Source organism: Lemur catta, chromosome 10 (assembly GCF_020740605.2).
Source record: "Lemur catta isolate mLemCat1 chromosome 10, mLemCat1.pri, whole genome shotgun sequence".
Taxonomy (NCBI): Eukaryota; Metazoa; Chordata; class Mammalia; order Primates; family Lemuridae; genus Lemur; species Lemur catta.
The window spans coordinates 45,332,992-45,355,942 of NC_059137.1; the positions used below are offsets into that span (position 1 = coordinate 45,332,992).

General features: G+C 41.2%; 1 protein-coding gene across 26 annotated transcripts in view; it reads left to right on the top strand.

Annotated features, from left to right (window-relative positions):
* The window catches only part of ELAVL2 (ELAV like RNA binding protein 2), a 157,270-nt gene that overhangs the window by 14,251 nt on the left and 120,068 nt on the right, over window positions 1–22,951 (top strand). For 7 of the 26 annotated variants that reach the window (XM_045562627.1, XM_045562631.1, XM_045562640.1 and 4 more), the window contains exon 1: window positions 15,146–15,334. The exons of 3 other annotated variants lie outside the window; for them this stretch is intronic. The gene's annotated coding sequence lies outside the window, so the exon portion shown is untranslated. Of the gene's footprint in view, window positions 1–10,681; window positions 11,122–13,830; window positions 14,192–15,123; window positions 15,335–15,500; window positions 15,750–22,951 lie in introns of those variants that run through there. 16 more of the 26 variants (XM_045562630.1, XM_045562635.1, XM_045562642.1 and 13 more) reach the window with 5 other exon arrangements.

Genomic DNA, 22,951 nt, shown 5'->3' on the forward strand with positions numbered 1-22,951 from the left:
TGTGACTCCACAATACCTAACCAATCTGATATCCTATGCTTTCTAGCCCACTTCCTCTCCACGGTCAGCCTGGTCTATTCCATCAAAGTCCTACAGTTTTCACCTCTAGACCTCCTTTTATTTGCTCTGACCACACACACATACACAGACACACCAATAGAGTAGATTTATACAAAGATCTTTTAAAACTGAGGACTGAACACTGTAATATATATTAGTATTTTCTTCTTTTATACAAACATTACAAAGAAGCACAAACTTTCATGTATCCTTTTGATATGGTTAATATGGAGACACACCTCACTTTTAGTATTCATTTTACATCTAGGAAATATTAGTATTCTAGAAAACATCAGTGCTCTATGAGTTAAACAATGAGCACTGACATAAAAGAGAGGCTTTCCTTTTTATTGTCTGCACAAGAAATCTAGAAATATCAGCAAGAGAAAAAAAGAAATTTCACAATAAATTGTGTCAAAATAATTCAAGGCAATGTCTATTGTTACTCAAACAGTTTAAACAGTCTGTAACACCATTCATTTATGTTATGTCTTCCAACTCATGTTTACAAAAACTGACATTTCAAACAACCATATTCTCTAATTTCTCATACCAGAATGACAGTGACCAAAGGAATAGGATATTAGTTCTATTACAACAGTATCTTCAGCCTTAAAATGCACATACATATGCACAGTGAAATAGATTTTCCATTTAATGACATCAATGTGAAGAGTTAAGAGGGGTTGGTGTGAAATGGCAATAAACAGCAGCACTGGCTATTCTGTTTGTATGCATATGTGTTTCTTCCTACTGCTAATTACACTTGCTCATAGAAGTCTGGGAGTCACATGACTACGCTTGACCTTGAGCGAGTCAATCTAATCAAATTATGGGATACATTTAGGATGCAGACAGATGTCTATTGAAACTTAAAATAAAAACATTGTCTGTATTCCATTGTGACCTACAATGAATTTAGGTTTCCAAAAGTTTAAGGTTCATTCTTTCTTTTATCAGGCTGCAAAAGGTTGTTTCCTTCTATTTCACTTACTCATTGGAAGTCCACATTTGTAGCTGTATCTATATCAATCCATAGCAAAGTAAGCCCAGGAGGAAACTGCAAAACTATAAACCATAAGCAAGTTCTAGTATTCTTCTGATATTCTATGTTTTACTAATGTCAAGTGGACATTAGTTCTTTATTTGGTTTTATTCAAAACAAAAAACTATTATAAAAAGCCCTTTATATAGTCTATCTCTATGTTCCTTTGGATATCTGTTTTGATAGATTGTTGAAGCACAAACAACCTAAGAAATAGAGAACTAGTGTAGAAATTACTGTTAGCCTATGTAAATGGAATAAAGACAATAGTATATAAAAATATATGTGGAGAGGGAGAATGATCCTAGGGAGAGGTGAATGTTAAGAAGATTGGAACTGGTTTCTTTCAAGGTGATAAATGAATAGTAACTTTTAAAATCTTGCCTTAGGATTAACACAGATGGTAAATAAGAATAGATAATGTGTATAGATATATAATTGAATAATAACAGTATTTTGACATAAAATCTAAATATTTTAATTTGATTAGATTGTGATGGTGTATGTCTGACTCAACTTGATTTCATCAAGTAATTAACTGAATTATAAGCTACACTTAATGCCAGCCACTAACATTTCGGCCCAACTAAGGTAACAATAGCCGTAATTAATGCCAAAGAGAGTAGGAGATTGCAGGAAGACTGACATTCATGAAAACTACTATTTCTATTAACCTTAGAAATGTTACCTAAATTCCTAATACCTCTGTTATGTCCCTAAAAATGAGAAATAATTTATGTCTTTCCTTACCTCCTGTGGTTACAAGGATAAATATGTAAAAGTACATTGAGCTTTTTGCGATAAAGTTACTATAAAAATCCAAGGTGTTTTTATTATTATATTAGTCAAATGGTATCTCAGACTCTGTTCCTTGTTGAAACCGACAGCTTTTTATGGGTGAATCATGAAATTATATTGGGGAATATATTGAAGTTACATAACAGGGCAGACAGAAGATTTTATGCTTTTGGGGGCCTTTTAAACTTGTTTGCAATTAGAAATGTGAGATGATATTTATCATAAGATATCTCAGGACATTAATGCAAACAAATGAAAATGTTTAAGAGACAGTATGTAAAAGCAGGGATTCTAATTCTGGCTTCATCAAATAAATGTGCTAAGTTACCATTTTTGTTCCCATAATCGTAGTTACCATGTATTGACTGCTTCCTACATGCCAGGAAGTTTGAGTATTTTACACTTATGATTACATTTAACCTCGCAGTGATTCCAAATTAGGCATTATTATCACTATTATATAGATTAGGAAACCAAGGCTTAGAAATGATAATTTATCCAAGGCCCCATAGTAATAGAATCAGGTTCAAATCCATGTGTCTGAAGTCAAAGCCCAAGCTCTTAACAGTTTGCAAAACTGTAGTTCCTAGAAGGATAACATTACAATTTCTATTTAAATGAGTAATTTTTAACAAGCTATATTATTTAAAAACTTATAAAGAGATATTGTACAAAAAATTAGAGGAATAAACAATAAAAACAAAGCCAGACCCATTGTGAATGTTTTGTACAACACATTAACTGAGTTTTTTTAAACCTATCAAATTGTCCTTTTTACTAGGATTTCTTAAAAAGTAATCTGATTTCCTTTAAGCATTTCTTGTCTGTAATCTAATTCTGTTATTCTGGGATATAATAGGCACTCAAAAGATGTTTGAATCAAATTGAAATGGGCCTTTGGTCAAAGATCAGTAATAAATATTTAAAAATAGGAACTGATTATGTATCGCTCGTTTGACCCTTACCTGATGATAAATGTTATATCCAGAAGGACATAATTAGTTACGTATGATAGTTTTGGTGATAGAATTATGGTCAGTCATAAAGAAAAATATTACAATTTTTGGATATTTCAAAAGCTTCCGATATTTTTACCTTAATACATTATAGACTATTTTGCCTTCAATATATACTATCCCATTTCCCACAGAGAGGGATTAATAATAAAAAATCCTTTTAAAAAATAAATTGTATATTTATGGCTATTTTATTATTTTTCATTATTGATAATGAATTGTTATAGTTTTAGAAACCACATATATCATTAATTTGTGACCAAAATTTGTATAAAATCAAGATAGTTTTTATATTAATTTCATCCTAAAACACTTTTCTGTTCAATAATGAAAATTTCTCTTCTTAAAATTGTCTTTAGTTTTGAAATGCTATAATTTCAATTTGTGAAATCTTTTTTTCACATTTCAAACTCAGTGAGAGTGCATCTTTTAACCCTTATGCAAATTCATGTCTTTAAAAAGTTTTACCTGTATTAACAAAGAATAGTTTAACTGTTTACTGTATGTATATTTTCAATTGGATTAAGAAAAACCAAAAATAAAAACCATGACTTAAGGGGTTTATTAAAGCTGACAATTCAAATTTGTTTTGAGTATTTACAATAAGCAGAAAAATATCTTGTTATCTGATTATTGAAGACAATAGTGCCTAAAATGTTGGAATTTATTAAAATAATATTTCTTAATATGCTTATATAGTAGCCATTACTTAAACCAATATAACCTTATGGAAAAAGATGGTATAGAAAGGAAAAATTAGCTTATATAACCATAAATTTACCTCTCATTAAAGGATACACATAGCACCCACTCATTCATACATTTGAATTAAAAAAAAAAAGCACCTGTTCTCTGTGTTATAAGATATGAAGGAGTTTTGTATATAACTATTTAACAGAGATGTCTTAGAGCGTCCATGGACTTATATTTATTTGCTTCCTACCTTATGAGTAATCAGATAACAACCTCAAAGTTTAGAAGAATTGTTTTTCATATTTCCAAATAGTTTAGTAACTACTGAAATATATAAAAATCTTAAAATTTTTCTTATTGCTTTTTCCAAGAAAGTCATCTTTAATTTTTCTTCATCCCAAAGTGATTTAAGCAGCCTATTGTCAGTTAAGTGCATTCTGACATTGATCAAAGTTTTGGGGTTAAAAAAATAAAAACTGATTGAACTTTTTTTATCTCAAAATATTAAGGGGTACAAATGTTTTCCTTACATGGATGCCTTTTATAATGTTTAAGTTGGGGCTTTTAGTATGCCCATAGGTAAGTTTTTACTCCTCCCCCCTGAAAAAAAACAGATTTTCTAAAGCTGTATTAACTATATGTTGTCGGCTGAAGGTACATTTTATACATTTCCTAAGACTTAAAATATAAATGCTGTGTGGAAAATGCAATGTATCCTCTCATACTTATACACCTCATAAATGGACACCAGTGAACTTGCAATCCACTTCAGACCCAAAGAACAAGTACAGTACTAAGTCATTACTTAATCAAGACAACAAGGTTGCTGGCTATATGCTGGTCATTATACATATTAAATGTGGGGGAAACATTTATTTAAATAATGCATAAAACCTTAAACCTCATGTCCATAAAAGCACCCAGAAGAACGTAGATGTGTTAGAATACATACCTAGAATTTTTTGTTTCCTGAATTACTCTATAGTAATTACTTGGGTGAAGGGAGGAGGTAGTTGAAATATAACTGTTATTTCTGTAAGTAGCTAAGCAGATTCTTTCCTGTAGATGACAACTTCTTAAGACTATTCTAAAAATTATCCTGGAATCTCTCCCGTGGCCCTTTACTTTAACAAAAAGGCCAGGTTAACTAGTTTACAGTAACTCCTCTGTAGCCGGTTGATCTGCTTTTCTTACAATGAAAGGAAATCTTTAGAGTCCATTTGGAATCCACTTCCTCTGCCCCCTGCTCAGATAAAGACAGAATTCCCTTTTATACCAGATTGGTTTAAATTGTTTCTTAATCTCTGTATCACTCCAAACTTCACGCAACTTTATACTGTACTTTTCAAATTGTTTATTCATAGTACCTATGTTCAGGAATCATGGCCAGATGCTGTGTCCTTCTTCCACTCCTCACAGATTCCCTTCTCCAAATAATTTTTAACGCCAGTGGGCTTTTTCTTCTCCCTACCCCTCCCACCCCATTTTTTTTTTTAAAACAATATCCCATTCCAGGCGCCCCCTCTCTGTCTGCCTAGAGCATTTTAATGACAGTTTACTTTAGCGGTCTATCAGCAGACTGCTGCCTCTGCCACCTGAATTTCAATTTCTTAATTTACAGCCCAGATAAAACAGAATGGAGCAGGATCTGGGCTGCTCTCTACATTGGGTTGGTCTTATCAAGCGTGAAGTTTGGCGCATTGCAAACCTATTCAAGTGATTATCTGTTGAGGACCTCTCGAGCCATCTCCATCTCTGCAGCGGGCTGATAAGACAGCTGTTTCTCTAGCCGCTGTGTCTCCCCGGGCCTCAGTCTTCTTCTGATACAAACTCCGCCTTTGTCACTGTGCCCCGGTGCCGTTACTTGCTCTGTGGGGCAAGGGCTTGATCTGAACATAGGTGGTGGTGGTGGGGGGGGGGGAGTGGGAGTGTGTGAGAGCAGAGAAGGGAGGAAGAGGAGGAGGAGGGCCAGGGGAGCGAGAGGGGGAGGAGGGTAAGAGTTAGAGACCAGAGGGAGGTGGGGGGCAGGGCGGCGTGCGAGCGCGGTTGATAGCGCTGATCGACTGGTTGCTCAGCCCGGCTTTATTATTTCAAATTAGACGTGCATTGCACACAAGTGGAAACATAAATCTTCAATATAAGAAAGAGCCTCCGAGCATCGGAAGCAGAAAATCCGTTTCTTCCCAGGTCCCGGTAAAGGGGCCGGCGAAAAGACTGATTGCTACCAGCTGAGACAGATGGTTTCCTTTAACTTTGGAAACTGCTATTTTTAATTACTTGTATTAATTTTGCATGAGATGTATCGGCTCCAGGAGGAAGCTTAGAGAAGGCTGTTAGCGTCCCTGAAAGGAATGGACACGAGGCTCTGATTTGCCCTTTCTCACCTCCAGTTTTCCTTACCGCACCCTCATAGATTCCCCCTTTGCGTGCTGAGGAAAGACGTGAGTTTATCCTTCTAAAAGTTGCTACTGAGTAAAGGTGGGGAGGAAAATCTGAGGACATTAGTGGGAGCGTTTATATAAATGATCGTTGATCCGAGGCTGAAAATATATTTTCCGAGAGACACTGTGGGGCACGTGCAACAGATCTTAGTCTGAATATCTACAGGCAAATCATTTAAAGGAGAATGAATCTCGCACAAATTTTGCCCAGAAAAAATGAAGTGTGTGTGTGTGCGTGTGTGTGTGTGTGTGTGTGTGTGTGTGTGTGTAGGGGAAAGAGAATAATGTAGGCTGGTCTCAAAGATTTACTGCAACAGGTTACATTTATTTAATTTTTAAACATTTAAATAAACAATTCATGTTTTCTTAAGTGTAAACAGCAACCTTAGGATTCAGGGAGATATTCGTTGGGTGTGCTTTCTTACTTTACAGCCTTTCCCCTCGAACAGGAGTTTAAAGACACAAGGTAAAGAGAAAGTAAAAGATATCTGCAATCTTGCTCACTGCCGCCCTGGCACTGTCCCTAACGGAAAGTGTTTGCAGTATAAGGAGTCCTTTGCAAAATAGTCTTGCAGGTCACTCACCTTCGGATAACAGGCTTTGCCCCTTTGCCAGGAGGTGGAGGGAGCCAGGAGAAGAATTGAGGGAGGGGAGCGAGGGTGAGCAGGTAGGCATTTTTTGCTGCGATTTCCACCGGGAATTTCGAGAAGTAAAAATTCTGGAGTAGGTTTAACAGACTTTTCGAAGACTACCAGGATTTGCATTTATTTTGCATGAGCACTTTGATGAAAGTCAGGCTTACCCGGGCAAGAGAGTGTATGTGAAAGACAGTGGGAAGTGCGCAGCGAGTTCGGGGCTCTAACTCTCTTGGCGGTTTGTCACTATGGCCGAGTCCTAACAAAAGCCAGCCTAATTCAAAACAAATGTCTTCTTATGGAGTAGGACAGTCTCTTCCTCAAAGTCCGTGGAATGAAACCTTCTCAGGAAGTGCAGTTTCCGTGTCTCACAGGGAGGGACAGAAAACTCTATCAGGCTTTGCAAACCTCAATTCAGGGTCTGCTTGTCTCTGTCCATGGTGCTAATTCCTGCCTCATTTTCTTGCCTGGTTCCCACGGTCTTAATTCACATTGGTGTCAATTTTCACTACAATTTTTTTTTTTGGTTGTTTTGTTTTCAATACCGTGGAAGGAAAGTTGACACATTAAGAAGAATAAATAAAGGAGTAACAGCAATTTGTATAATATCTATATTTCTCATGCAAGTATTAAACTATTACATTTCCAATATTATGAACCACAATCCCTACCCTCCCCCAAAGCCCAGCAAACTAACACAGAATAATATTTTTATTCATCTGAGAGGATTTGCTGCTTGGAATTAGTGCCTTAAATCAAACATTGTAAATTCATTTACACAGCTTAACTGCTTTATTTACTTAAAAAAGTTATAAGTAGTTTACAGCATCCTTTATTACAAAATGCTAAAATCACTCCCTTTCTTGGCCCCAGAAGGACTAGTGTAAAGAGGTTATTTATCCTAAAAGACATTGTCCACAACAGGTTTACATATTCCTGTAAATGACTGTTCTTTTAAAAAGAAACTTTAGTAAAATAATTCATTGAATTAATTACTTTTTCAGCTTTGAAAACCATTCTTTTTTACAACTCTATCCACATCAAACTTTTTCTGCAAGTTCTCCATGGGTGACTCCCTCCATTTCCCCCCTTTCTGCTGCAATTCAAAAATAATGCCAAAGACTTTGAAGATATGTCAGAGTTAACATGATTTTTTATCATAACTCAAATGTCTTTTAAATGCTTTTCTAATGCAAGACCAGATGCTGTGGATAATTCTTTTACCTAACTATGAATGAAGAGGGGTTGATTACATTTCTGCTTAACCTGGAGTGAGATGTTTGCACGTAGCCTTCATTAGTCACAAGATAGTACATGTTAATGTTTCAGGCTATGACACAAGAATTTTCTACATCCAGATAACACTTGTTTTAAAGTAGCTGCATTCAATTTTTATTTTCATAAGTTGGAAAGTATATGTTGTCTATGGTTTGTGTATCCATGTAAAAGTTTTTAAATTTAAAAACATCTGTTTTATTGAGAAAGTAAACAAGTATTTTAACATATTTTCAATTTCTTAAATAATTTAAGTCCATTTACCTACATAGAAAAGGCAACATGTTTAAGGATGACAATATTTTGAAAAATATTTTGTTCCTCTGCCAAAACTGAAAAAAGCATATAAACTGAGTCTACAGAGTTTAGCATTTTGCATTTGAATGGACATTTACCATTTTATGTGTAATTTATTTATGTAGTACAAATGCTAGATTTTCATTACTCCATACCACCCTCGGCTTTCCGCATTCTCCCCCCACCCCAAATCCCTTTGGAAAATATACCACAGATTTTTCTCGTAGATACAAACATTCACCAACAAATAAAACAAAGTATTAGTCTCCACCCAGTTACATAATTATAATGGTAAAGAGTTTCTTTAAAATGCTGAGGTTACATGAGCATGTGCAACTAATTCAGTATTAAGAGCATGATAACAAGCAGAAAAGACAATTCACAATAGATAAGTCTTCAGTATTGTACTTTTGCCCAGATTGTATTTATTTAAGGGTTATTTCTCTGCTTTAAGCTGGGAGCAAGGAGAGGGGTCGAAGGAAGATGACTACAAACCCAATCTTCTGTTACTCATACATCTATTCTAGATAAGATGGAGTCTTTCTGTCTTTTCTCCAACCCCTTAATTCCATTTCTTCAAATTGCTCTTCTTTCTTCTAGCCATGAGTTTTACCCAGGTCTAGAGAATAGTTATAGTTTAAATTAAGACCCCAGGGGCTGTTATATAAAAAGTGGGGGGTGAAGGTTAGGGCATGATTATTATAAATGCGAATTGCTAATTATAAGATAACATAGAGTCAGGCCTTCTTTCTCAAGCCCCAGTTATTGCCAGGCAAAGCAATAGAACTTGGACATTGTTATGCAAGCTATCAGGGAGACAAACAGGTCTTCTGTTATTTACCATTAATCATTTATCAATACTCAAGGACACTCTCAAGGAACACTGATTTACTTTATTCCTCACTTCCAAGTCATTTTGCTCTGGGACCATCTGTCCTTTTCTCCTTCCTGACACCCCACCCTCCTGGAATCTCTAACTCTTACCTGTGCCTTCTCTTTCCGGCACTCTCAAACATAGTGACTGGCAATAAATAGGTAAAGAAATTCCTTTCAAAAAGGCATGTGCCTCTAAAGAGGATATATTACATTGTGTAAGAAATGTAAGTACTGTCTAGGAAATTGGCACTATCTTTCAAGACTGAAATGAGAAATTCTGGCTGGAAAAGACATAGGTCAAGTGAATATTGTTTCTACTTACACATCCAGACGATCCTGAGGACCTCACTTTCACTTAGAGGAAGAAATAAATATCATGAATAAAACTGTATTTCAGTCTCCTGAATGTTATTAAAATATGGGGTTGTAATAAAGTATTCTTCATCTATAATGCAGAAACACTGACAGCATTTGGTCTTCTGGTTAAACTTTCTGCATCCTCAGAGAAAGAGTCCTGATAAAGGTTCAACTATCTTTGGTGTCAGCAATACATGTGAGGTCCAAGAACTGTACTGCGTGCAAATGCAGAGTCGTGGCTTGTTCTAATTTTATATACAGCTGCTCTTTTTGAGTCATCAGACACCTCAAAGTGAAGGACCTTAGCTCTACTCAGTACCTCTTTTCCTGGATAGGATGTTTATCCTACACTTTTCTGTTCTAATATGAAGTGAAAGCTAATTCAAACCGTGCAGCTTTGAGAGCATTTCTCACTTCATTCTTATCCTAAAAGGATGCTGAGTGTGTGTGTGTGTGTGTGTGTGTGTGTGTGTGTGTGTGTGTGAGAGAGAGAGAGAGAGAGAGAGAGAGAGAGATCTGCAATATGTATATATTAAAATAGAGAAAAACATACAATTGCCCAATGTCTAATACAAAATACAATACTGGAACACAAATCGAAAAAGGCATGCGAGCAAGTAATGGATGTACATTCATCCCTTTCACTCAGATCAAAGAGAAGGAGCTCTCAATGACTCATACATACCGGACAGAGAGTTTAATGTTATAAAGAAACATGCCATAGATGCAGCAGTGATGGCAAAGGAATGAATCTTTCTGAAGTAGAAAGATTTTAGAGAAAAGAAGATTGTGCCATATCGCAAACTCTCATAGTATAGCTCCAACCCTCCCACGTTGCTTTCTATTTCTTTTTGCTTCTTGCATTTCCCTTCGCCGCCAGTGTTAAGTGTGTACCTCCCCGCACAACTTACCTTGAAACGGGACTCCATTGAGCTCTCTAGAGTGACACAAGCTCCAAGCCAATCATATCACGCGGCTCTGCCTGGGCGGCCTCAATGGAAGCGTCTGAACCAATCAGGATCCTGGGGCGATGAGCAAGTTACGTTGTGGCGCGACTCGGCGTATACTTCCGCGCGTGCTGCCCGGGATAGGCGCCTGGCAGAGCAGCTGCACACACGGCAGTGCGGAGGCAGAGAAGGGGTTGGTGATACGGTGCTATAAATCTGTGGTCCAGTCCACCTCCCTTTTAAGACGTTCTCCCCCCTTATTTCTGTTCTCACTTAGAGATGCAGCAGCTTACTCCTGTAGCGACCTACTAAAAAGCAACAAGGAGAAAGACATCGTCTTTTTGAAAAAACGTTCTTTCGTCTCTTTTCTTTGTTCCTTGGTTTGTTTTTCTTGCCCCTTTTTGTTTAGTTGAACGGCTATAGGAGGGTAGTCTCTCCGTCTTTTTAAACTCTCTTTTTTAAGTTTCCCCTCCCCTTTCATATATATTTTTTCGCCATTTCTTTTAGCATTGGACTTCGGGGTCGAAATCATTTCTTTTTATTTGCTTCTTTTAAGCCGAGCACAGTTTAGGTTTCGTGCTGTCTTAAGAGAACTATCCAGCAGCTTCTTGCTCATCCTTATTGGGAGAACTGCACCGTTACTTTAAAAACACACATACACAAAAACCTTAAGGGAGAAAGGTAAGTTTCGGTTTGGTTTCTTTAATCATTAGTTGCAGCGATGCGCTGGCAAACCCAGACAACCTGTAAGTGAGCGGAATACAGAATATTAAGTTAATTGCACATGTTTGTCTCATTTCAAAGCGACTGTTCTGCTTTTTAATTCTAGAGAGCTATATACTAAAAGACGGCGGACGCATGCTTAACGTACTGAATATTCGCAAATGTCAATGGCAGAAACTTGAGTGGTAAATGTGGCCAGGGTAGAGCACGGGTACAAGGGGAGGCTAGATGTTGAGTGAGCTTCGGGATTGAGATTGGAAGTTCATTTCGTGGGAAGAGAGGGATAACTTGAGTGTTGGGGGATGCATGCCTCTACTTTCGCAAAGCCACGGAAGGACCTGAGAGGCTTTAGTATCATTAAGGGGAATCGGAAGCCTGGACTTGCAGATTAGACCAGCCGAAACCTCAGGCTTAATTGCATTAACCAGATAGCATGTGCTGGGGCGATGGGATTGCCAGATGGAATTTAGATGCCGCACCAGGCAGCGAGTTGTAGTAGACTGAAAAAAGTACATGCCGCCTGAGGGCTGGGGCTGGGCTGCGGCTGGGGCGGTTAGAAGCTGTCAAAACTCATCATTGTATACGGGCTTTACTTCACGGACTCCAGTGACCGTAGTTCAGTTTTAAAAGAAGATAGCCAATTTGGGGCCGAATTCTTAAGCCTGTACCGGATATGAGGTTCCCTTTGTTCAGAAAAGCGTAAATAAGATCCTTGGAGCTGTGTCTGTGAAGTGGCGGCTGCCTGGGAGGCTCGCCGTGCTGGGCGCCGGGAAGTGGATTCCAAGCTCTGTCCTTGGTCCTACGCGGCTGACTTCGCCTTCGGGGTGAGGGGGACCCCTTCGCAGCCGCGATGCTTCGCAGCCGCCCCAGGAGCCAACTCGGCTACGTAGCCCTCACACCCTCCGTGCCGCTCCCCCTTCGTCGAATAGCTATTGTTAAACTGACGCCGGGAGAAAGATGGTTGGGGACGAGAAGCTGGGCAGACAGGCATACGCTTCATTTTAACTTTTGTGATTTCTCAGGGTTTAGGAGAAACCAGCTGGCTTTCTGCTGCGAAAGGGAGAATCCAGGGTAGATGTGGGAAAGGGGGAGGATGTTTGCGGGGCAGGCAGGGCGGAGGCGGCGGCGGTGGCGGCGGAACGAGGTGCTGGCTTTGCCATAGAGAAGTTTAGATTGTTGGCACGAGAGGGGAGAGTGTGTGAGTGAGTGTGTGCGTGAGAGCGCCCGTGTGGGGCTTGAGAGGCAGATATGGGGAAAAGGTACAAAGCCGGCTTGGGTTAATGTCTCGCTGCTTTCCACCCCACCCACCCTCCGGGTTCGAAAAGCCAGCGCACCGCCAGATTCCCCGGACTCGACTCTGCTACAGGGTGGGGTGGAGGGGGGTAGGGGCTACGGATGGCAAGGTGGTGGTGCCCACCATGGGAGCTCCGCAGCGGACAGGACCTCGTGTGGCCATTGTTGCTTAATTTATGCCCAGCACGTTGTTACGTACCCACCTATTTCACGTCTGTAAAGAATTAATACGAGAGCTATACAACTGTGGCAAATTGGAGGTTGGATACGTTCCTTGTTTTCCATTTGCAAGTACCAGTTAGCAAAACTGATGCTGAGACTGGGTATTTTCTCTCGTAATTACCAGCTGCAGGTCTGGCTTTATTGTGGCGAGGGTGAGAAAAATAGCCAACCATTTAGTATTTACTGAGCACTGCTGGACGGGGATGGATGTCTCTGTACTTTCTCCCCGAAATGCATGGATCCTCTCCCCTCCCCCACCCATGTACAAACACTTTGGTTAGTTAAGATCGCAAACCTTCAGCCCTTCCCCACACACTATTATACCCATCCTTTGGATAGCGGTGGTGGCGGGGGAGATGAGTACGTTTTATTTCCTAGGCCTACACTATTAACTGCAACCTACAACATGTAGGCTTAAAATGAAATGGAAAAAAAGTACAGAGCAGACAATGGTTACCGAAGAAATCATTTTCCTAATTGAAAATCAGTTCCTAAAGTTTAGGAAAAGGGTGTTCGCGTTTTGGGGAACAGAAAGGTAGGATATCTGTTTGGACCCACAAGACTTCCTTGTAAAATGGCTTCTTAAATGGGACATTTGAAAGATTTGTCAGAATTTGAACAAATAAGTCCGCAAAAAAGGAAATGTTGAGTGTTCCCAAGTCGCCTTTTATGGGGTTAAAAAAAATTAAAAAAACTATCTCCCTTAGTTATTGCTGTCATTCCCTGAGTCTGTCTTACAGAAGACACTTCTGCTTTGCTTTCCCTTTTTTAACCAAGTGCCTGGGCACCCCGCTTTATAAAGCTACCTGTTCTGGAGTTCGCCACGCAAACGCTACGATCGTGGGCAGAAGTGGTTTGGAAGACTCGGGGAACTCTGTTGAGAGGTCTCTCGTAACTTCAAAAAGTCAGATTCAGAAAGTAGGGCGTAGGGCGTTGTAAGAGTTTTAGGCTTGGCTTGACAAACTAGGTAGGCCCATTTTCACCTAATGTTTGGAAACAGGTATTCTTAGCAATTCTGCGTGCCTGGGATGGGAATATTACAATTAACTGTTTAGAGGGAGGTCAAAGAGGCGCAGGCGCTATGGAGCGGTTTTCCCAGGAACCCGTAACAAAGTCAATTAAGGTCATTTAATTACAAATCGGATTTGGGGTGACACAGAAATGCTAATGTAGAATCAATTAGCTATTTCCGGTGTCCCCAGTCTGGGTCCCCCAAATTGAGGGATGGCCTGCCTCCATTTTGACCGCGTTTGAGCCCTCTACTAAGCTGATTTGACTTCTCCATAGAGGGCAAATTTGCCTCCCCCACCCCCGCCCTGGGTTAGACGAGTCCTCTCCTTTCCCCACTCCCCGCCCCGCCCGTCGCGTGGGGGCGGGGAGCTCTGGGCGCCCTTAGCGGACCTTGCTGCATCAAACCCGCATCATGCCCTTGAAGCTGTAACCTCGGTCACGTTCTTGCGGCGACTCAGTCGCCCACTGCTCAGTTCCTTTCTCTTACCTCCTGCGATTTCAGGTAGGTATGACAGGTGGTATTTTTAAAGGTAGTTTTTTAGGGAGAAGGATTAAAACGGAAGCGTTTGCAATGAAAAAAAAAAAACCCAACACGACAGGTGCTCTTGTAATTAAGCGGCCAAGCAGGTGTAAAAACGTGCTCCCGCTTGCGTGGCTCCGGGGTCGGTTTTGACTCCTAATCGTGGGGCCGGGTCTGAGGACAAGCACAGGTTTTTCTGCGGGAAAAGGGATTGAGCTCGGCGAGGGGGCGGGCCCAGGCAAGGCAGCGGTGGGACGCCCCCTCGGTGAAGAGTTGGCCATTTCGGGGCTTGCGTGGGGGGCGTTGGAAGGATGCGGCTAGCGGCAGGCGCTTGCATAGTCGAGTGCAGGATTTCCTACTTTGCGTTTGAAGCAGAGTATAGCACCCCGCACAGGTACTCCGGGCTTATTCAAACGTCAGATTCCATCCAGCAAGGCAGGGAGGGGCAGCGGGGGCTAAGCCTTTAGTTTTCCCTCAAGGGACAGGACCCTTTGGCTGTGAAGTAGAGGGAAAAAGAGCCTTTTAACTTTGCTTGCGACATATATGTATATGTGTGTGTATATATATTTGATACACATATATATATCAAAGTAATCCCCGCGCTGGCCACTTTGACTGCCCGTTAGCGCCCGGAGCCTCGGGGTTTGCAAACTTGCACCTGGAATCGGCCGCGTCTGGGCGCGCCACGCTCTCCGCGCGGTCCAGGGAAACCTTGTCCGGGAGTCTGGTGGGAATGGGAAGCACAGAGGGACGGAGCTGAGCGGCCGCAGCCCAGCGTCTACCCGCAGGCACCGACCCGCGGGGCGGCGGGGCAGGGCACGCGCCGGCGGCGGCCGCGGCGCCGCGAACTCGCCGCCGGCCCCGCCTCCTGGCGGTCTTCCAGGCAAGCCCCTCCTCCCCGCCCCGCTACAAACGGCGGGACCGCGGCGCCCGAGCGTCACTGAGGCAGCAGCCGGCCGGGTGAGGAGGGCGGTCGCCGGCGCGGGTGGGGCGGAGGTTCCGCCGGGTTCCAGGCCGCCTTCCTGCCGCCGCCTCTCCGCGGAGCTTGCCTGGAGCGACTCCTCCGCGGCTGTGCTGACGGCCAGCGGCACGAGCCGTAGTAGCTGCAGCGCCGAGTCACAGCAGGCAAGTGCCGGGGGCGCAGGGGTGGGGGCGGGGACGGCGGCCGCGCCTTGCCTTCCTCTGCCCCTGGTTCTTTTTGGACGCCGAGGCTCAGGGCTGTGCGGGTCCCCGCAGCGCCTCGCCGGAGCGGGGGAGGTCCGGCCTCGCCTCGCCCGTAGTCCTTGTCCGGGCTCAGGGCGGGAACGCCGGTGGGGGCGGCGGAGGTTGTGCTCGCGAAGTTCCTAGAGCTCGGCCCCTTGCGGCGGGAGTGGAGGGAATTGGGCGCCTTGGTAGGCGGCACCGCCTCTCCCGTGGGCACAAGCAGGTTGGGGGTGGCGAGAGGCGAGCGGGGCCAGTCGCGCCAGGCAGCGTGCACGGGCGTGGACGTGCCTGGGTACGGCCGCGTGTAGCGCGAGAAGGAAACTGCGCCGAGACGCAGGTGAGTGTATTGGAGGGAAAGTGGGGGAGGGGGCTTTTTTAGCAAAAGGCCAAGATTCCTGTGGTGGACGGGCAACCCCGCCTTGTGGGAGGATGTGTGCACTGGGTTCTGCCGAACACACCGGGGTGGTGTCTGGTGTCTGCCCACTTGGTACGGCGCCTCCTCGCGCACGGTTCTTGGAGCTCTCCGGGCGTCTGGAGACTTGCAGCGGACACGCTGTGTGCGGAGGTGGCATGGGGCCGTGGGTGCCCGGAGCAGGAGCAATGATCATTCTCCTCGCGCGTGTTAGATGAGGCCGGGCGCGGCCGCGCGAGGTCGCAGCTCGCGGTCACATCCCGTGTTTGCGCGCGAGCGGTGCGCTGCGCGGGAAGCGCGGGCGCTCTGCCGGGTGAGGCAGGCTCTGGGATTTAAGCTCGCTCGCCGTGCTTGCGGCAGCCGCTCCTCCAGCTCCGCCGGTGCGCGGACGTGTGTGCGTGCATTGGTGAGATTGGTGGAGCCAGGCGGGCCAGCCTTGGTTTACCGGCAGGTGCTCTTTCGGTGGCGCTGACAATGACCAGCCAACAGTCTTAGCACAGCGTTTCCTTAAAAGCCTGCTTGTTATCTTTAGGGCCAGAGTGCAAAACCATGCCTCTAGACGTGAGCTAGGAGCATGGAGTTGTAGCGGTCCAGATGGTCATTTAGAATTGTGTGCGTATTTAAAGACCATCTTTATGATAAAAATTTTCATTTCCTGTCGTCTCTCTGCATTTTCTGAAAATGTAGGAAGAGGATTTGCTACCGGGCATCTACTCTACATTATTCCCTCCCCCAAAGAACGGTGCTTAGCAATGCCAAAATGTAATACCTCTGGCAAGGTCAAAAGAGCTTTTTAAAACTTAATTTTCAGGTGGTCCTATCCTTATTAATTCTGTATTCATAAAAATGTAGCTCAGCCTCAAAACTTATGTCAGATAAGTCCATTTAAAACCATTCGAATACCAGATGGGGTGTAATTTCCCCATCCCCTCAAGTAAAATCTGTTTGTTTGAAATACTGTTCAGTTGCCCTTGAAGACAATTTTCTCAATCATTTTCCCATAGTCGTTTGAATTTCCCATTTGTGCTAAGGTTGTGCTTTCTTGCGGAAGCTGACCTGGAGTCTCCATTTTGGTGAGCGAGTGGAAAAGCTGCCCTGGATCTACTTTCTCTTCTGGGCCTTTGGGTGTAGAAATAGTGACTTGCTGGATGGATCTGAATGTTACTGCAGTTGTTTTCGGGCCCTTCTTTATAGGAGGTTTGTAGCGAAGTAAATTTAACACTGCTTAGGTTGGGGTGGAGGAGGGTATACTTAGGGGGAAGTTCTGTTGCAAATCGAGGAGAGGGAAAGAAGAAGATATCTGGAAGATAATTGCTGGAATGGGGAAGGAAAAATTCGATTACGAAAAAATACATTACATCCAATTTTCTGTGATTTCTCTCCCTTCCTCCCCCGCCCTTCTTGAGGGAGTATTTTTGTTTTTGTGTGATTAAAACTGGTCCCTTGTTGCCTGTTTGCTAACTTTGTACTGCCACCTTTTGGGGAATGAGTTTTGTCCTCCCCATTAAAGACAGAACCTTAGGTGTTTAAGCCCTTCCCTCCCTCTTTGTCTTTAGGTGTTTCCTCTCTTGTGTAGTGTATGCTTTTGGGAACATGTCACTTCAGCTCTTTTCAGCTGCCCATACTCTTTCCCGTGGTTCAAGAGAATTTAATGTCTGGGATACACTCCTTGTAGAACAAGTACCCGATGCTGGTCAGATTTTGCCAGTCCACCTGTTATTAATATTTACTGCAGAACCTTATTTTCCTTCTCTAGGCCCAAGATGCGTTAGTTGTTAGAGTTCCGTTTTGGTGTTGGTTTGTTCTGGTTAACACTTCACTAGAGAAACAAGGACCTCTGTCCCAGTTTCTGGGGGTTTAGTTAAGACCTAGCTCCTAGTAGGTTAAATAAAAACAGTGCTGTGATATTTCTACTACCCTGTGCCTAGGACTAGCCTTTTGGTTCTTGGTACATATTTGGTTCTTTGTACATAGGCTTTCCTGGCTGAATCCTTGTAACCAACCGTTGTTCTCAGGTCTTCCAGCCTTGGGTCTTATGTAAAAATAATGCTCCTCCCACCCCACCTTTCTTTTCTATTCTAGAAGCAAGTCTCAAGTTCTCTTTAAGGACATAGCAAAGCCATCCAGAATACCCTGACTTCCTTTCAAGCTGGGAATTAACCTTTTCTTTCTCTTTGCTGGAAATTTTTTTTCTTTTTCTTTTTTTTTTTTAAACCTGTGACGCTTTTCAGGCATTAGTATGGCACAAGAGCACCACAGTGGCATGTTACACTTCATGTTCTTTTTCCCCGAAGGGCTGGATACTCAGAAATAGCTTATCAAATCAGACTTTACCATTCACCTTTTTGATCGCTTATTTGCACAGTAGACTAAGTTCTTTTGCTTTTTGACTTACTAAATCTAGCAAGTCATCACATTCTTATCGCCACCTTTATCACTCACAAGGTTTATTTGGAAGTGAGAGGCTAGATAGAGATGGGTCGTATTTACTTAGCTTGGTCTGGTGACATTTTTGGTGGCATTGTGAGGAGGCTGGATAGGTAGGGTGGTGCTGGGCCTGGATGGTGTGCCACCCTGTGGAAAACCTTCCCATAGCAGTCCACCCCAGCTCTTTGTTTACTTTGATAGATATTCAGGCAGGGCTGCTTTATGGGTCTGGGACTTGTGCATTTGCACACTTTCCTCCATCTTGAAATTCTTAAGAATTTTTGGACAAGGGTACCCTGCGTTTTCATTTTGCACTGGGATCCACAGATGTAACTTACCCTGGCTAGGTGCGTTCCCACTTGTTAATACTCAGCTGCCAGTATTGCTGCTTTGTTGATGCATAACAGAACTGTTTGAAAGCTTTACGCCCTGGTGATAACCACACCCGACTCGTGAATTAACTCTATGGAGGACATCAAATGCATCGAATGTTCATTTGCTTTGGCTGGTTTCATTTTACAGATGTGGAGGTCTTCACCGATTCTGGTTTTTCATAGGACTCACATATTGTAGTTTAATGCCAAATCCACTGTTTTGTATATTTTAATTTGGGAAGAACATTTATTGTATATTTATTTGGTTCAAGATACTAGATGGTTTATAGCAGTAGTTGATTATTCTTTCTGGATTTCAAATAATGTAAATCTGCTAGGCAGAAACAGAAGGCACTTAAGCTTGAAAGGCAATATTTGTTTTAAGGCTTTTGTGTATTAAAAGATACATGTTTTGTTATGGTTTAAATGGTAAATTTAGGAACCTGAAATAAAAGTAGAAGTATAGTAAAATTGAACACATTTGGCTTTCACCTTACGTAATGGGCATCATAACTCTCATTTTAGTAAGGTCATGAAGAGAGTTTATTTCAAGGGAAGTTGATTTTCTATATCTCTAGCCTTGTATTCCATCGTATAAAACAGATTCTTGTGTGAGCAACACTGTGCTAGGTGCATCTTCCCCTTTGATTCCAATAATAAGTTTCTGGAGATTGGTTTTCATAAAAACATCTATTTTTGGAAAGGGTGTTATTTTTCCAGAGCTATGGGTTAGGCTTTCAGTGATGCTTTTAATGGCATGTTTCCCTTTTGAATGTTGCTGAATACTTTTATGTGATAATAGATATGTTTTATTTGTAAGAAATCTTCATGCAGAGAAGGATAGTGACTTTGGGGAGAGGTAGAATAGGTAAAATAACCAAGAATGTCATAAGAATAGGTGGCAGTTTGTAGGTTGTCTTGAAAATGGTCTTTTTCTTTTTTTAACTTGCAGTTTGTTAGTATACCTCTATATTACAAATTTCTGTTATGTCAGTTTATGACTGGAAATGCTTAGCAAATAAGGGTTGACAGGCAAAACCCTTTTCAACTTTAAAAATTTCCTTATTTAAAAAAACTTGACAAATTTTTCAGTAGGCTTATTTATTGTGAAACAGTTATAGTAGGTTGTTTTTTTCTTTTTAAAAACATGTTGAGGGTTTTTCTTTAGTGCCAGGTACAATTTGGTTGATGGTCCCTATGTTAGGTTGATGTCCTTAATTCCTAGATTAGACAAGGGAATAGGTTGATATATATTTTTCCTTTGTCTAATACAGATGCTCCTCAACTTATAGATGCTTCTTGATAAACCCATTGTACGTTGAAAATACTAAGTTAAAAATGCATTTACTACAACTAACCTACGGAATAGTCATGGCTTAGCCTCGCTTACCTCAAACATCCTTAGAACGCTTACATTAGCCTGCAGTTGGGCAATATCTTCTGACAACACTGTGCACTGTAGAGTGTCTGTTATTTACTCTCCTGATCTCTCTTAGCTGACTGGGGGCTGAGGCTCCCTGCCTCTGCCCAGAATGACAAGAAAGTATTTTACCACATACTGCTAGCCCAGGAAGAGATAAAAATTTAAAATAATTTCTCCTGAATGCATATCACTTTTGCACCATCCATCATAAAATCAAAATAAGTTGCACCATCGTAAGTTGGGGACCATCAGTAGTGATAGATTAATACCAGGCTTTTTCCCTTGACTTAGAAAAAGTTTGTGTCATAAAAAGGAAATTTATATTCTAAATGACTAGCTTTTCTTTTCCTCCAGAATTTTGTTATTGTGAGGTGTTCATTGTCAGACATTTCAGCAACTTTAAAGACTGTATTAATAGAATATCACAAACATCCTTGTCTTATCAATATCAAACTGATAAACTGTTCTTTCAAGGTGAGTTTTATTTTATATCATTTTTTCTTTTTTTTTTTTTCCTTAAAACTTCATTAGACACTTTCTTAACTGATTTTATTTCCTTATGAGTATAGGGAGTGATAGTTGTTTTGGCATTTTTAGCTTTCCTGTGTTTCCTTATTGTGGAGTCATTGTAAAATTGAAACTTCTTGTTAGTATTGAGGGGTGTGAGTCTCTGAGCATCTAAAGAAATATATACAGACGTTTCCATACAGTTTTTACCATCTTGCCTTCTGAAGCAAAAAGTGTTAAAATGAGGTTCGTTTTGGGAACTAGAACTTAGGCAATACTAGTTTTCTTAAAATTATGAGAGGAGGACAAAGGCACGCAGATTAGTTCTTGTCCCCTGTTGAGTTATCGATATAGGCCTTTAGCTTTCTTCCAATGACTGTAAGCTTGCCTGTCTTGCTCAGAGTTTTAAAATCCATGTCTGTTTTTGTAAACAAATATTTCACATGTAAGGTCTTGTGAGCCCAGTGCTGCCAGCTTATCTGCTGAGTTGTCTCGTCTCAGTAGATTTTGTCATTTAGGTTGAAATTCTTAATTTAGCAGAGCCAGGTGGAAGTTTGATATTTTGAGCATCTGATTTTGGCTCAATTGCCTATGTCCTTGGTTTCTTAACCTTTTTTGTGTGTGTAAAATCTCACCCTCCCCATCTCAAGGACTGAGTAAAGATGAGCGTATTGAAATGCAAGATTTTTGGTTGTGAAATGACAGTGTATCCAGAATTGGAAAGGTGGTAATAGGTGGTCCCCATAGATTAGTTTTATGTTTTTGCCTTTCAGGGTATTATTATGAACCATTTTTAGTGATTCTTTAAAACATACCATCATATGTATATTTTTGCTATGGAGGAAAAGAAAAATCCCAAGCTGCAAGGGAGGATTTGGGAGAATTGTGACTTTGAACATTTCGGTATGGAAATAGATATATTTATATCTATGATGATGGATCTTGGAAGGAAAGTTTTAAATGCATTTTCCTTGAAAATATAAATAATGCTGAAAGATTACATATGAGATTATGAGAATTTAGCCAGCTAACATTCCAGGAATATAAATTTCTTAATTTAAATTTTCCATATTTTTTCAGTGAAAAGTCAGATTTTTAATTTTAACCATTTATGTTAAAATAATCAGTCCATATTTTTCCTGATTTTTTTTTCCCCTGCTTTGAATTTTGTTTAATCTCTTGTCAAGGATCTATTCGTATATATCACAAAGTGGAGTTTACACAGAAATACATTTTTTTCTGCTTGTTTCAATACCTTCTCACCACTCTAACTGAAAAGTCTTTGATGGATGCCCTGTCAAGTAAGTTATTGGAAATTGCTCACTTGTTCAGTTTTTAAAGGATATTTAACACTTTTTTATTCTTTAGGCATCATTTGTGTATACCAGACGTATAGGAGATATTTCTCAAAGCAAATAAATCATGGTGTATTTCAAAATAAATTTAGTGAATTGAGTAAGGTGGGGAAAATATTCCTGGAACTGACTGTACTTGATCTTTAGTTTTCTTTGAGCTTCTTTTCAAAAGTGAGGTTTTTCTATTTCACTGATACTGCTGCTTTCCTGGAGGTTCCTCTGGTGACATGGGGGGGAGGGGTCACCCACCATTATTGCAGAGCTATGCAGAATGTGTTAAATATACATTTATTATAGAGTGAACAAGTTCTTGTAACCTATTTCCAGGTGAGGCCTAGTTCTTTAAGAGTTTATTCAACACTACTTTCTCTCCCCTTAGTGCTATTTACTGATTGCTGGCTTATTTTGTTTAAACCCTTGAGGTTCTTTCTGGCCTATGGCTGTGAATGACTCATGAACTTTTCCTGAATACCAGGTCATCAGTGATTTTGACTTTCATCCCTTCCTTTCTCCATTGTCTCTGCAAGGAACTTGGAACTACCCACAACCTTCCTCTCCTCTTTGTGATGCCTCTGTACTTGCCCTCTGTCCCTTGTTTATCCTTCTGAGCCCTGTGCTAGTTTTACTTCTAGTCCTGGTAATTCTAGGTCAGGTGCAACGTACGCACTTGTCTCTTTTTCTTATCCTGCTTGTATTTTTGCATTGGCTCTTACGCATTTTGTACATTGTACTCACTGAAGAGTATCTTCTGTGACCAAGTGAATCACTGCCATCAGAGAAAAGGGTATCAATGGACAAATCTTTTGTGCCATAGGTACAAAAATGTGGCCTTTGGGCTGCGTAGGGCCTGTAGGTGTTTTGATTGGCCCAAACTGTGTTTTAAAAAGTTGTGAATTGTTGATTTAGGGTTGGGAAATAGCATATAAAGATCTAGAGCCAAATTTCTTGCCTCTTGAAAAATTGGAAGGATGGAGCAACACTGAGCCCACATTTATTATCTGCCCCCTTAAGATGAGGCATGGTTTGTTTCACTTTGGAATA